This window comes from Bombina bombina, chromosome 2 (assembly GCF_027579735.1).
Source record: "Bombina bombina isolate aBomBom1 chromosome 2, aBomBom1.pri, whole genome shotgun sequence".
NCBI lineage: Eukaryota > Metazoa > Chordata > Amphibia > Anura > Bombinatoridae > Bombina > Bombina bombina.
In genome coordinates, this window is record NC_069500.1 from 673478267 (window position 1) to 673494561 (window position 16295).

Below are 16295 nucleotides of genomic sequence, written 5' to 3' on the forward strand. Positions count from 1 at the left end.
CTTATGCATGTATAAAATAATAACTTATGATATATTATCGTGTTTCAGATAGAGCATGCTATTTTAGGCAACTTTCTAATTTACTCCTATTATCAAATTCTTTTCATTCTCTTGGTATCTTTATTTGAAATGCAAGAATGTAAGTTTAGATGCCGGCCCATTCTTGGTGAACAACCTGGGTTGTTCTTGCTGATTGGTGGCTAAATTCAACCACCAATAAACAAGTGCTTTCCATGTTCTGAACCAAAAAAATAGCTTAGATGCCTTATTTTTCAAATAAAGAAAGCAAGAGAACGAAGAAAAATTGATAATAGGAGTAAATTAGAAAGTTGTTTAAAAGTGTATGCTCTATATGAATCACGAAAGAAAAAATGTGAGTTCAGTGTCCCTTTAACTAGAGCACAGGTGAAATAATCAGCTGATTATGGTTACTAACCTGCTCTCACCCATCAGCTGATTATTTACCATGTGCTCTATTAAAGATATAATGCAAATCTGGCCTGTTAGTGGTATTTGCGGACTGGAGTTGAGAAACACTGACATAACTGAAACAATTGGACGTAAATGTAACATTTAAAAATGTAATCAGGAGCAGGGCAAAGAAGGTCACGTTCCCCTCATTAAGATAAGTTTTGTCAAATAGATTGTAGATAGTATATAGGTTCCAGGTGATGCTTCAGGAAAACAAACCAAAGGAGTCATTTTGTGAGGTAGCTAGGCCTCAAAACCAATAGATTTGTATATTTTGAAGATGAAACACCCAGAGATACATGTTATAATGCTCAATACTGAAGGCTATGAATGCTTAAAGTGACATGAAACCCACATTTTTTCTTTTATGATTTAGAAAGAGCATGCAATTTGTAATATATTTCTAATTTACTTCTATTATCTAATTTGCTTTATTCTCTTGATATACTGTGCTGAAAAGCATATCTAGATATGCTCAGTAGCTGCTGATTGGTTGCTGTACATATATGCCTCATATGATTGGCTCACCCATGTGCATTGCTATTTCTTCAACAGAGGATAGCTAAATAATGAAGCAAACTAGATAATAGAAGTACATTGGAATGATGTTTAAAATTGTATTCTCTACTAGATTCATGAAAGAACATTTTTGGGTGTAGTGTCCCTTTAATACCTTTCCCATTTCCAATTAAACTAGTAAGCCTGCTTTGTTTACTGCAAAGCCTTAAGCAGATAACACAGTAAAATATACTGTATTATATTTAGTGTAGTATATTTAATATATGGGACATGTAGGGTGAAACATGGGATGTAATATTGATATGCTAATTCAGGAATGACCCCAACAAATGCAGGACAGCTGAGAGATATGGGATAATATTGTAATATCAGGGTGCCTAACAACAGTACTTAAAGATCACAACCAGTATTTAAAGGTCACGAGCAGACACACATTTTAAAATGTCTCTGCTTGAACACAGGTAAAGTAATTTACTTTTGATGAAGCAATAAACAGGGAGACGGGTTTGGACATCCCTGAGCTAAGAACTAGGAGGATGCCTCACTAATATAATGGTGTATGGTAAAGGTAGAAGGGTCTATTCACAAAGGTTTAGCTTTGGATAACTAAATACTGTACTGACTTCTTTAAGTCAGGTAAAATAGCTTATCTGGTATAAGTTGTATGCTCTTGGATGAATTGACTTGCATATTTAGGATTTTGAAGTCTGTAAGTACAGCAAGTTCTGTCTGTGTTGACAGTGAACAAATATAGCCATCAATTATTGTTATTAGGACAATTTGGACAGTGAGAGGCAGTTATATATATATATACATTTAAATTGCTATAAGTCATTTTAAGAAGTGATTTCAACTGAATAGAATATAACTCATAAAACTGTCTCTCAAGCCAGTTGACACTCAACAAATGCTTAGCAGTTAGCATCAAGTTACTATAAGCCAGCAAATAGGTTGTTTTACATTTACAGTGTTACATTGGGCAACATTGTTTAATTTACTTTAAAGGGACATGCAAGTCAAAATGAAACTTTCATGATTCAGATAGCGCATGCAATTTTAAACAACTTTCCAATTTACTTCCATTAACAAAATTTGCAATATTTTTATATTTACACTTTTTGAGTTACCAACTCCTACTGAGCATGTGCAAGAATTCACAGAAATAAGTATCTGCATTTCTGATTGGCGGATGGCTGTCACATGATGCAGTGGGAGTAGAAATAGACATAACTTTGAAATTTGTCAGAATAAAATCTACAACTCATTTAAATTTCAGAATAAGTGCTATTGCATTGTCTTGTTATTGTGCATTTGTTGATTATGCAAATCTACCATATTAAAGGGACACAAAACACATTTTTTTAATGATTCAGATAGAGCATGCAATTTTAAGCAACTTTCTAATTTACTCCTATTATCAATTTTCTTCGTTCTTTTGCTATCTTTATTTAAAAAACAGAATTGTGATGCATAGGAGCCGGCCCATTTTTGTCTGAGAACCTGGGTTATGCTTGCTTATTGGTGGGTAAATGCCAGCCTCCAATAAGCAAGTGCTATCCATGGTGCTGAACCTAAAATGGGCTGGCTGTTAAGATTTACATTCATGATTTTCAAATAAAGATAGCAAGAGAACAAAGAAAAATGTATAATAGGAGTAAATTAGAAAGTTGCTTAAAATTGCATGCTCTACCTGAATCATGAAATAAAAAATTTGGGTTCAGTGTCCCTTTAACTGGTCTTTTAACTATGTTACTAAGTTAGGACATTGTGACTTTTAATGTATATGAAACTCTAAAATAAATGATGCTTAAAAATAAAGAATGTTGCACAACATATATTTCAGCAAATACCTTGCTGCATTAAATAGTTTTCTAGTTATTTGATAATAAAATCTCAAGGTTTACCACACCCACTGTGGGATTCATTATGCAAGTCCTATCATGGGAGTCTACCTGGGTAGGAGCCAGGTGCTGAGTACTTGCCGATGCCCATGCACTAGTTGAGAGTGTGATGTCACTCTCAGTCCTATGGTGGCTGCAGTGGTTTAAAACAAAAAATTCAAAGCAGGATCAGGACGTTGTGAAGGGAGTTGGAGAAGCGCAACTGCGGTATGCATAGCGGTCTCATAATAAATGATACCCCTGGTCTAACGAGCAAACATGAAATGATATTATGCTATAATTTACACAATTTAAACTATAAACAAGTATAAATGTATTAGACTATTTTGTGAATCAGTGATTATAACAATCTGACAGTACAGCCATTTGCTTTATAATAGCTCATTATCAGATGAAAATTGTAATCACATGCAAATTAGATGACAGTGATTGGCTGGTCAAATTTCACATGGAACATCCTCTTTTGTGGGCTGTTCTGGACAAGGATTTCAGCTTTGTTTTTAAAAAGAAGTAGGTGAGTTTTATTGCTTATAATTAAATAAGAGATTATGTACTTGAATGTAGTGTTTTATAATAGTTTAAAGGGACATTAAACACTTTGAGATGGTAATATAAAATGATAAATTGTATATATAAAACAGCTCTGCAATATACTTTCATTATTTATTTTGTCCTCTTTGCCTGTAATTCCATTCTGAAATTGTGAGCTTTTCATTTCCTGTTAGAAATGGAAGTGCAGAACACTGTTAAATCACAACCATTGGCTACACACTCAAGTGACCTATTTAATCTCTAAGGCCTAGATTTGGAGTTCGGCGGTAGCCGTCAAAACCAGCGTTAGAGGCTCCTAACGCTGGTTTTGGCCGCCCGCTGGTATTTGGAGTCAGTGATTAAAGGGTCTAACGCTCACTTTTCAGCCGCGACTTTTCCATACCGCAGATCCCCCTACGCCATTTGCGTATCCTATCTTTTCAATGGGATCTTTCTAACGCCGGTATTTAGAGTCGTTTCTGAAGTGAGCGTTAGAGCTCTAACGACAAAATTCCAGCCGCCTGAAAATAGCAGGAGTTAAGAGCTTTCTGGCTAACGCCGGTTCATAAAGCTCTTAACTACTGTACCCTAAAGTACACTAACACCCATAAACTACCTATGTACCCCTAAACCGAGCTCCCCCCACATCGCCGCCACTCGATTAAAATTTTTAACCCCTAATCTGCCGACCGCCACCTACGTTATACTTATGTACCCCTAATCTGCTGCCCCTAACCCCGCCGACCCCTGTATTACATTTATTAACCCCTAACCTGCCCCCCACAACGTCGCCGCCAGCTACTTAAAATAATTAACCCCTAATCTTCCGACCGCAAAGCGCCGCCACCTACGTTATCCCTATGTACCCCTAATCTGCTACCCCTAACACCGCCGACCCCTATATTATATTTATTAACCCCTAATCTGCCCCCCTCAACGTCGTCGACACCTGCCTACACTTATTAACCCCTAATCTGCCGAGCGGACCTGAGCGCTACTATAATAAAGTTATTAACCCCTAACCCGCCTCACTAACCCTATCATAAATAGTATTAACCCCTAATCTGCCCTCCCTAACATCGCCGACACCTACCTTCAATTATTAACCCCTAATCTGACGACCGGAGCTCACCGCTATTCTAATAAATTGATTAACCCCTAAAGCTAAGTCTAACCCTAACACTAACACCCCCCTAACTTAAATATAATTTACATCTAACGAAATTAATTAACTCTTATTAAATAACTTATTCCTATTTAAAGCTAAATACTTACCTGTAAAATAAATCCTAATATAGCTACAATATAAATTATAATTATATTATAGCTATTTTAGGATTAATATTTATTTTACAGGCAACTTTTTAATTATTTTAACCAGGTACAATAGCTATTAAATAGTTAAGAACTATTTAATAGTTACCTAGTTAAAATAATAACAAATTTACCTGTAAAATAAATCCTAATCTAAGATATAATTAAACCTAACACTACCCTATCAATAAATTAATTAAATAAACTACCTACAATTACCTACAATTAACCTAACACTACACTATCAATAAATTAATTAAACACAATTCCTACAAATAAATACAATTAAATAAACTAGCTAAAGTACAAAAAATAAAAAAGAACTAAGTTACAAAAAATAATAAAATATTTACAAACATAAGAAAAATATTACAACAATTTTAAACTAATTACACCTACTCTAAGCCCCCTAATAAAATAACAAAGCCCCCCAAAATAAAAAATTCCCTACCCTATTCTAAATTAAAAAAGTTACAAGCTCTTTTACCTTACCAGCCCTGAACAGGGCCCTTTGCGGGGCATGCCCCAAGAATTTCAGCTCTTTTGCCTGTAAAAGAATAAATACAATACCCCCCCCCCAACATTACAACCCACCACCCACATACCCCTAATCTAACCCAAACCCCCCTTAAATAAACCTAACACTAAGCCCCTGAAGATCTTCCTACCTTGTCTTCACCATACCAGGTTCACCGATCCGTCCTGGCTCCAACATCTTCATCCAACCCAAGCGGGGGTTGGCGATCCATCATCCGGTGCTGAAGAGGTCCAGAAGAGGCTCCAAAGTCTTCCTCCTATCCGGCAAGAAGAGGACATCCGGACCGGCAAACATCTTCTCCAAGCGGCATCTTCAATCTTCTTCCATCCGGTGCGGAGCGGGTCCATCTTGAAGCAGGCGACGCGGATCCATCCTCTTCTTCCGTTGTCTCCCGACGAATGACGGTTCCTTTAAGGGACGTCATCCAAGATGGCGTCCCTCGAATTCCGATTGGCTGATAGGATTCTATCAGCCAATCGGAATTAAGGTAGGAATTTTCTGATTGGCTGATGGAATCAGCCAATCAGAATCAAGTTCAATCCGATTGGCTGATCCAATCAGCCAATCAGATTGAGCTCGCATTCTATTGGCTGATCGGAACAGCCAATAGAATGCGAGCTCAATCTGATTGGCTGATTGGATCAGCCAATCGGATTGAACTTGATTCTGATTGGCTGATTCCATCAGCCAATCAGAAAATTCCTACCTTAATTCCGATTGGCTGATAGAATCCTATCAGCCAATCGGAATTCGAGGGACGCCATCTTGGATGACGTCCCTTAAAGGAACCGTCATTCGTCGGGAGACAACGGAAGAAGAGGATGGATCCGCGTCGCCTGCTTCAAGATGGACCCGCTCCGCACCGGATGGAAGAAGATTGAAGATGCCGCTTGGAGAAGATGTTTGCCGGTCCGGATGTCCTCTTCTTGCCGGATAGGAGGAAGACTTTGGAGCCTCTTCTGGACCTCTTCAGCACCGGATGATGGATCGCCAACCCCCGCTTGGGTTGGATGAAGATGTTGGAGCCAGGACGGATCGGTGAACCTGGTATGGTGAAGACAAGGTAGGAAGATCTTCAGGGGCTTAGTGTTAGGTTTATTTAAGGGGGGTTTGGGTTAGATTAGGGGTATGTGGGTGGTGGGTTGTAATGTTGGGGGGGGGGTATGGTATGTTTTTTTTTACAGGCAAAAGAGCTGAACTTCTTGGGGCATGCCCCGCAAAGGGCCCTGTTCAGGGCTGGTAAGGTAAAAGAGCTTGTAACTTTTTTAATTTAGAATAGGGTAGGGAATTTTTTATTTTGGGCGGCTTTGTTATTTTATTAGGGGGCTTAGAGTAGGTGTAATTAGTTTAAAATTGTTGTAATATTTTTCTTATGTTTGTAAATATTTTATTATTTTTTGTAACTTAGTTCTTTTTTATTTTTTGTACTTTAGCTAGTTTATTTAATTGTATTTATTTGTAGGAATTGTGTTTAATTAATTTATTGATAGTGTAGTGTTAGGTTAATTGTAGGTAATTGTAGGTAGTTTATTTAATTAATTTATTGATAGGGTAGTGTTAGGTTTAATTATATCTTAGGTTAGGATTTATTTTACAGGTAAATTTGTTATTATTTTAACTAGGTAACTATTAAATAGTTCTTAACTATTTAATAGCTATTGTACCTGGTTAAAATAATTAAAAAGTTGCCTGTAAAATAAATATTAATCCTAAAATAGCTATAATATAATTATAATTTATATTGTAGCTATATTAGGATTTATTTTACAGGTAAGTATTTAGCTTTAAATAGGAATCATTTATTTAATAAGAGTTAATTAATTTCGTTAGATGTAAATTCTATTTAAGTTAGGGGGGTGTTAGTATTAGGGTTAGACTTAGCTTTAGGGGTTAATACATTTATTATAGTAGCGGTGAGGTCCGCTCGGCAGATTAGGGGTTAATAATTGAAGGTAGGTGTCGGCGATGTTAGGGAGGGCAGATTAGGGGTTAATACTATTTATGATAGGGTTAGTGAGGCGGATTAGGGGTTAATAACTTTATTATAGTAGCGCTCAGGTCCGCTCGGCAGATTAGGAGTTAATAAGTGTAGGCAGGTGTCGGCGACGTTGAGGGGGGCAGATTAGGGGTTAATAAATATAATATAGGGGTCGGCGATGTTAGGGCAGCAGATTAGGGGTACATAGGGATAACGTAGGTTGCGGCGGTTTACGGAGCGGCAGATTAGGGGTTAAAAAAAATATGCAGGGGTCAGCGATAGCGGGGGCGGCAGATTAGGGGTTAATAAGTGTAAGGTTAGGGGTGTTTAGACTCGGGGTACATGTTAGAGTGTTAGGTGCAGACGTAGGAAGTGTTTCCCCATAGGAAACAATGGGGCTGCGTTAGGAGCTGAACGCTGCTTTTTTGCAGGTGTTAGGTTTTTTTTCAGCTCAAACAGCCCCATTGTTTCCTATGGGAGAATCGTGCACGAGCACGTTTTTGAGGCCGGCCGCGTCCGTAAGCAACTCTGGTATCGAGAGTTGCATTTGCGGTAAAAATGCTCTACGCTCCTTTTTTGGAGCCTAACGCAGCATTTGATTAAACTCTCGATACCAGAGTTAAATTTATGGTGCGGCCAGAAAAAAGCCCGCGGAGCGTTAACAGCCCTTTTACCGCCGAACTCCAAATCTAGGCCTAATTTAGTCTCTAATTGGCCACAGCAGAGAAGGTAACACAAGTTACAACATGGCAGGTCCCAGTGTTTTATAGACTCTAAAACTTTACACTTATTTTGTCACTTTTTAAACAACTAATGAAACTTTAAAAAATACATCTACATGTTAGTCATGGACTAATCTTTTCTTTGAATGTATCATTCTATCTAGCATGTATTTAGTGTTTAATGTCCCTTTAAAGCTCCATGAACTGACTTCATCCAGCTTTTTTTTCCCTTCAAAAGTAAGTTGGAAAGTCAGATGTTTGCAAATAAACTCCATACAATGTGTCCTTTAAAACCCACATAAAAGGGTCTGCTTACAACATTCTTTAAGAAATATAAACTAAACTGAAGTAGATGCTATAAATCATATAATAAATGGCTGCTTCAACCTTTTTTAACAATCAGATTGTGCATGCTAATTGGTAATTATGTTCCATACCCTGTGCCCATAGTGTGGTTTAAATGATTTTTTTTTTGGTTTAAAAAAAAAAAAAAAAGGGGTTAACAAAGCTTTTATTTCCAACCACATTTTAGACTCCAATGAAATATGTGGGCTGTACAGCTCTAGAATATTGTTATTATAATTATTACTTTTAGTATCATCATACCGTTGACTTCTATGTCAATGTAAATATCGATACCTCATGGATTTGAAACAATGTTAGCAAGTTATTATCAAGAATCCTTTGCCTAATCACATTTAAACATTATGCAAAACTATACAATGATGAATAAAGAATAGATATGCATAAACTTCTAAATATATGCACATGAAGCTTAAGGGTATTGCATTTTTAATATTATTTTATTAATTAATTTATTTATTTATTATAACTATTATCTAAAAACGTTTGATGAGTTTCATACTTAAAATATTGACCTAAACAAATCTAGAGTCATGTGTTATTTTATTAATCATATTATTCTAATTATAAAATGTTTAAGTTACAACATGGATTTGAAAAAATAAAACATTTAAAAATTAAAAGGAGATTTATAAACTAGATATGAGATAGATAGATAGATAGATAGACATGCCAGATATAGATTTAAATTAAGATATTTCATTACACAATATACGCCAGGAGAAACAAGAAAATGCATTTCTCATTTTGAGATAAAGGCTGTTTACAAGCTGGAAGGTGATGAGTTAATGTGAGAAAATAGCCATTTTTGGAAGTAAACTTTCCTTTAAATGATGAGACACTGCTGGTAACGGTAATGGGGAATTTGCAATGAAGAGAAGGACATGCAATTATATTCTGGCTGGGCCCCACTGGACAAAAAGTGATTTACTTGAAAGCTGCCTTTGCACTGGGTAAATGCTCCTGTTATAGGCTGCTCAGGCTGTGACAGGTTTCCAGATGTCAATCAAATTATCATCTATTTACAGTTGATTTGGCGGTGTCATTTGCAATATTCCCTCCGTTTCTGATGAAATTGGAAGGGTGGATTTCGCTGCAGTTTGCCCTGGCACTCGAGTGGGCATACTGCTCTTTGCAAATGTCATGTGTCCGCTTATCAGTAGTCCAAAGGGAGAGCTCTTCCATCCGGCTGACTGAATAGCTACCAGATGCAAATCTCTCAATTGTCAGGGGAGGAGTATGGCAAATTTTAATGTAGTTCAAGAAACTCAGTTTACATCAGCGCTCAAGGTGCGACTTTACCCAGACTAACAGTTTTTGTATAGCAATGAGCATATATTAAAGACAGAGGGGGGAGAGAAAATTGCCAGGGAGATGTTCTAGCACAGCACAGAAAATATTTGATTGAATCTTTGTTAACCCTTTTCTTTTTTTTCCTGAGATTTACACAGGCAACAATTCTAGAATCCTTGTGTTTTTCTCTCTTTGTGATCAACAGCATTAATACACATCTAAAGATTATACATGATTAAATATGTAAATATTTTAATTAAAATATATATATTTTTTTTAAATTCTAGATAATTTTATACATCTGTAAAAACTGAACATTGAGAAAAAAAACAACTTAAACAAACACATAAACAGATATCTATTACGTTTATTAAGTAAGGTAGGCATCAGATTCTGATAAAAAGAAGCATTCTGTCTGTCTATGTATCTATTGTATCGTAACAAGTAAGTCTAATAATAAATACTGTATAAGAGAAATAAACATTGGTCCAAAGAAAGCAATCAAAATTAAAACATGACATTTAATAAAATATATTAAGCAATAGAGCATTTTTCTGCTAATAATAATAAATCTGTATGTTTATTAGCAGTATGAGTGATAGAATACATTAGAGACTAATTTCTCTCAAGTTCCATGTAAACAAAATCTGCCTTTTGACATAAACCTACAATAAATATAATTTAAATGAAGCATATTTGAGATTTATAAGGAAGCATAAATACTGAACACAGATTATTATATTATACTGTACATTAAACATTAGCATATTTCTTGCCTTTCTCTTGAGGGGCATACAATATAATTTGAAACATACGAATCATATTCCTTTTATATACAGAATTTCAAATGTTTATAATTTATGCTAGTCCAGGAGACTACGACAATTTTACTTGCACTTGTGGGGCTCGATCCGATATACGGCACATGTTTCGGCGCAAGCGTGGAAACCTGCGCCGCCCGTAGTTTCAGCTCGCAACTCGAGCTATCCCATATACGGCGCCGTCAGATGCTAAAGTGCCGTAAGTCTGACAAACCAGCGATGTCCAGAAATCTGCGCAAGTACAAATTTCTGGAGTCGCCAGTGACTTACGGCACTTTAGAAACTGCCGCCGCATAAAAAACCTGACTAAGTTATTAAATAACCCGTACTGTCTAACACGCCTCCCAAACATAGCCCGACACGTATACCCCTCTATCCTCAATCCCCCTTCTCACTCCTAACAATAAATGTATTAACCCCTAAACCGCCGCACCCGGACCCCGCCGCCACCTACATTATCTATATTACCCCCTAATGTGAGCCCCCTACACCGCCGCTACCTATTTTAACTATATTACCCCCTAATGTGAGCCCCCTACACCGCCGCTACCTGTTTTAACTATATTACCCCCTAATGTGAGCCCCCTACCCCGCCGCCACCTATTTAAACTATATTAACTCCTAATCTGACCCCCTTACACCGCCGCCACCTATATTAAAATTATTAACCCCTAATCTAATCCCACTATACCGCCGCCACCTATATTAAATTAATTAACCCCTAAAATACTAAAATTTCCCTACCACTAAACCTAAGTCTAACCCTACAAATAGCCCTGAAAAGGGCTTTTTGCGTGGCATTGCCCCAAAGTAAACAGCTCTATTGCCAGCCCTTAAAAGGGCTTTTTGCGGGCCATTGCCCTAAAGTAACCAGCTCTTTTACCAGCCCTTAAAAGGGCTTTTTGCGGGGCATTGTCACAAAGTAATCAGCTCTTTTGCCTCTAATCTAAATCCCCCTACACCGCCGCCACCTATAATAAATGTATTAACCCCTAATCTAATTCCCCTACACCGCCGCCACCTATATTAAAATTATTAACCCCTAATCTAATCCCCCTACACCGCCGCCACCTATATTAACTATATTAACCCTAATTATATTAGGGTTAATATAGTTAATATAGTTATTATATTATATATATATATTAACTATATTAACCCTATCTAACTCTAACACCCCTAACTTAATTATTATTAAAATAAATCTAAATAATATTAATAATATTAACTAAATTATTCCTATTTTAAACTAAATACTTACCTATAAAATAAACCCTAAGATAGCTACAATATAATTAATAATTACATTGTAGCTATCTTAGGGTTTATATTTATTTTACAGGTAACTTGGTATTTATTTTAACTAGGTACAATAGCTATTAAATAGTTAATAACTATTTAATAGATACCTAGTTAAAATAATTACCAATTTACCTGTAAAATAAATCCTAACCTAAATTACAAATACACCTACACTATCAATAAATTAAATAAACTACAAATATCTAAACTAAACTACAATTAAATACACTAAACTAAATTGCAAAAAAAACAAACACAAAAAAAAACACAAAAAACCCCCACTAAATTACAAAAAAATAAAAAAAGATTACAAGAATTTTAAGCTAATTACACCTATTCTAAGCCCCCTAATAAAATAACAAAGCCCCCCAAAATAAAAAAAATTCCCTACCTTAATCTAAATTACAAAAGTAAACAGCTCTATTACCAGCCCTTAAAATGGCCTTTTGTGGGGCATTTCCCCAAAGTAATCAGCTCTTTTGCCTGTAAAAAAAACAACAACCCCCCCATTACAACCCACCACCCACAAACCCCTATTCTAACCCACCCAATCCCCCCTTAAAAAAACCTAAGTCTAACCCCCAAGTGCTCCTTACCTGTCCTGAAGAACGGCGGAGAAGGTCCTGTTCCAGGCGGAGAAGTCTTCTTCCAGGCGGCGACCTCTTCTTCTTCCAGGATCCAGCCGGCGCGGAGCGGAGGAGTTGAAGACCGATGACCGCGGAGCTGAAGACCGTCCATCTGGAACAGAAGATCGGCAACGCTGGAACTGAAGACCTCTGGAACTGAAGACCGGAGCCGGAGCGTGGAGGATCCTCTTCATATGATCGCCGCCGTACACTGAATAGGAATTCAAGGTACGCGATTAAAAATGGTGTCCCTTGAATTCCTATTGGCTGATTTGAGCCTTCAAATTCAAATCAGCCAATCGGATGCGAGCTACTTTAATTCTATTGGCTGATTTGAGTAGCCAATAGAATAAGAGCTACTGTAATTCTATTGGCTATTCTAATCAGCCAACAGAATTACAGTAGCTCTTATTCTATTGGCTATTCAAATCAGCCAATAGAATTAAAGTAGCTCACATCCGATTGGCTGATTTGAATTTGAAGGCTCAAATCAGCCAATAGGAATTCAAGGGACGCCATTTTTAATCGCGTACCTTGAATTCCTATTCAGTGTACGGCGGCGATCATATGAAGAGGATCCTCCACGCTCCGGCTCCGGTCTTCAGTTCCAGAGGTCTTCGTTTCCAGCTACGCCGATCTTCAGTTCCAGCATCTTCAGTTCAAGATGGACGGTCTTCAGCTCCGCGGTCATCGGTCTTCAACTCCTCCGCTCCGCGCCGGCTGGATCCTGGAAGAAGAAAAGGTCGCCGCCTGGAAGAAGACTTATCCGCCTGGAACAGGACCTTCTCCGCAGGTCTTCAGGACAGGTAAGGAGCACTTGGGGGTTAGACTTAGGTTTTTTTTAAGGGGGGATTGGGTGGGTTAGAATAGGGGTATGTGGGTGGTGGGTTGTAATGGGGGGGGTTGTTGTTTTTTTTTACAGGCAAAAGAGCTGATTACTTTGGGGAAATGTCCCACAAAAGGCCCTTTTAAGGGCTGGTAATAGAGCTGTTTACTTTTGTAATTTAGATTAGGGTAGGGAATTTTTTTATTTTGGGGGGCTTTGTTATTTTATTAGGGGGCTTAGAATAGGTGTAATTAGCTTAAAATTCTTGTAATCTTTTTTATTTTTTGTAATTTAGTGGGTTTTTTTGTAATTTAGTTTATTGTATTTAATTGTAGTTTAGTTTAGATATTTGTAGTTTATTTCATTTATTGATAGTGTAGGTGTATTTGTAACTTAGGTTAGGATTTATTTTACAGGTAAATTGGTAATTATTTTAACTAGGTATCTATTAAATAGTTATTAACTATTTAATAGCTATTGTACCTAGTTAAAATAAATACCAAGTTACCTGTAAAATAAATATAAACCCTAAAATAGCTACAATGTAATTATTAATTATATTGTAGCTATCTTAGGGTTTATTTTATAGGTAAGTATTTAGTTTTAAATAGGAATAATTTAGTTAATATTATTAATATTATTTAGATTTATTTTAATAATAATTAAGTTAGGGGTGTTAGAGTTAGATAGCGTTAATATAGTTAATATATATATAATATAATAACTATATTAACTATATTAACCCTAATATAATTAGGGTTAATATAGTTAATATAGGTGGCGGCGGTGTAGGGGGATTAGATTAGGGGTTAATAATTTTAATATAGGTGGCGGCGGTGTAGGGGGATTAGATTAGGGGGTAATACATTTATTATAGGTGGCGGCGGTGTAGGGGGATTTAGATTAGAGGCAAAAGAGCTGATTACTTTGTGACAATGCCCCGCAAAAAGCCCTTTTAAGGGCTGGTAAAAGAGCTGATTACTTTATGGCAATGGCCCGCAAAAAGCTTTTTTAAGGGCTGGCAATAGAGCTGTTTACTTTGGGGCAATGCCACGCAAAAAGCCCTTTTCAGGGCTATTTGTAGGGTTAGACTTAGGTTTAGTGCTAGGGAAATTTTAGTATTTTAGGGGTTAATTAATTTAATATAGGTGGCGGCGGTATAGGGGGATTAGATTAGGGGTTAATATAGTTTAATATAGGTGGCGGCGGTATAGGGGGATAAGATTAGGGGTTAATAATTTAATATAGGTGGCGGCGGTATAGGGGGATTAGATTAGGGGTTAATAATTTAATATAGGTGGCGGCGGTATAGGGGGATTAGATTAGGGGTTAATAATTTAATATAGGTGGCGGTGGTGTAGGGGGCTCACATTAGGGGTTAATATAGTTTAAATAGGTGGAGGAGGTGTAGGGGGCTCACATTAGGGGTTAATATAGTTTAAATAGGTGGCGGCGGTGTAGGGGGCTCACATTAGGGGTTAATATAGTTTAAATAGGTGGTGGCGGTGTAGGGGGATCATATTAGGGGATAACATAGTTAATGTAGGTGGCGGCGGGGTAGGGGGCTCACATTAGGGGGTAAAACATTTAATGTAGCTAGCGGCAGTGTAGGGGGCTCAGATTAGGGGGTGATATAGATAATGTAGGTGGTGGCGGTTTAGGGGTTAAACACTTTATTAGAGATTGCGGCGGGGGATCGCGGTTGACAGGTAGATAGACATTGCGCATGCTTTAGGTGTTAGGTTTTATTTAGCAGTTCGCGGTTGACAGGTAGATAGACATTGCGCATGCTTTAGGTGTTAGGTTTTATTTAGCAGTTCGCGGTTGACAGGTAGATAGACATTGCGCATGCGTTAGGTGTTAGGTTTTATTTTGCAGGTAGTTTAGGTAGTTACGGGGCTCCAATACACAGCGTAAGGCTTACTACGCCTGCAATTTGTGGCGAGGTGAAAATGGATTAGGATTTCTCCATTTTTGCCACGTAAGTCCTAACGCTGTATATTGGATACCAAACTGCGCTGGTTTGGTATACCTGTCTGTGGGCCAAAAAACTATGGCCGAAGGCAGAAATATACGAGCGTAACTTCTATGTTACGCCGTATATGTGATACCAAACCAGCGCAAAATTTGGCGTTGCCGGCTTTTGCGGACGGCGCTGCATATCGGATCGAGGCCGTGATGCCCAGTGCACTAGAAACGTACCCAGATCCCTAAGGTGTAGTATTGCATGTTAATGTATTGCTAACAATTTTGCAATTGATCTAAATGATGAAATATTAGCATATGATTTGATTTTTTTTTTAACATTTTTGATCTTACAAATGTCATATTAGGCTGGAACCAATTAAAAGTTGTTGATTTTTATTTTTAAATATTCAGGTCTTGTTGTTTGCAGTAAATATATTGGTTGATATTAAATACATTATAAACACTTTGAGATTGTACAATACAGGCCAGATTACAAGTGCAATTGATAGTGCAGTGTGCGTTGTCCTTAGCACGACCCTGTGCTAAGAACAGCGCACAACCTGGTAAAGTGGATTGTAAAAGAAAGGTTTACCAGAAAATTATAATGCATTTTTTTTATTGTGCACTATTCTTTGAGTGGATAGAGCGCTTTTGGAGACCTGAAATAAAGTGTTAATGCTTAAATGTATGCATAAAAAACATGTATAATATATTAAATAAAGTGTTTCACTCATATATTTGATCTTTAGTTTAGTGAACCTATGGCTTTTCGCTGGAGCAATAGCCTTTTTCAGGGATTTAACGCACCCATACTATCCGACATCCAGATGATAACATGCCGAACAATTTCTCATTGACTGTCTCCTATTTGTCGCTATGGCACTTGTTTTACATATCTTGTCATTTTGATTGTACATTTCTGCTTTTGCTCGCCATTGCTCCAATAAACAGATTTTTTGTTTTTTAAAAAGCACTGTTGATTTAACGAGCTATGTTAGTGCACAATAGTGCTAATATTTTTGCCCTCCAAATGTGCATTTCATTTAATGTTTTTTTTCTCCCCCTTTTACTGTAATTTAACTCTGGATATTATGGGCTTTCCAATTACTTTTTAGAAATGGT

General features: G+C 37.1%; 1 protein-coding gene across 2 annotated transcripts in view; it reads right to left on the reverse strand.

Annotated features, from left to right (window-relative positions):
* The window catches only part of BNC2 (basonuclin 2), a 994147-nt gene that overhangs the window by 675844 nt on the left and 302008 nt on the right, over window positions 1-16295 (reverse strand). The window lies entirely within an intron of this gene.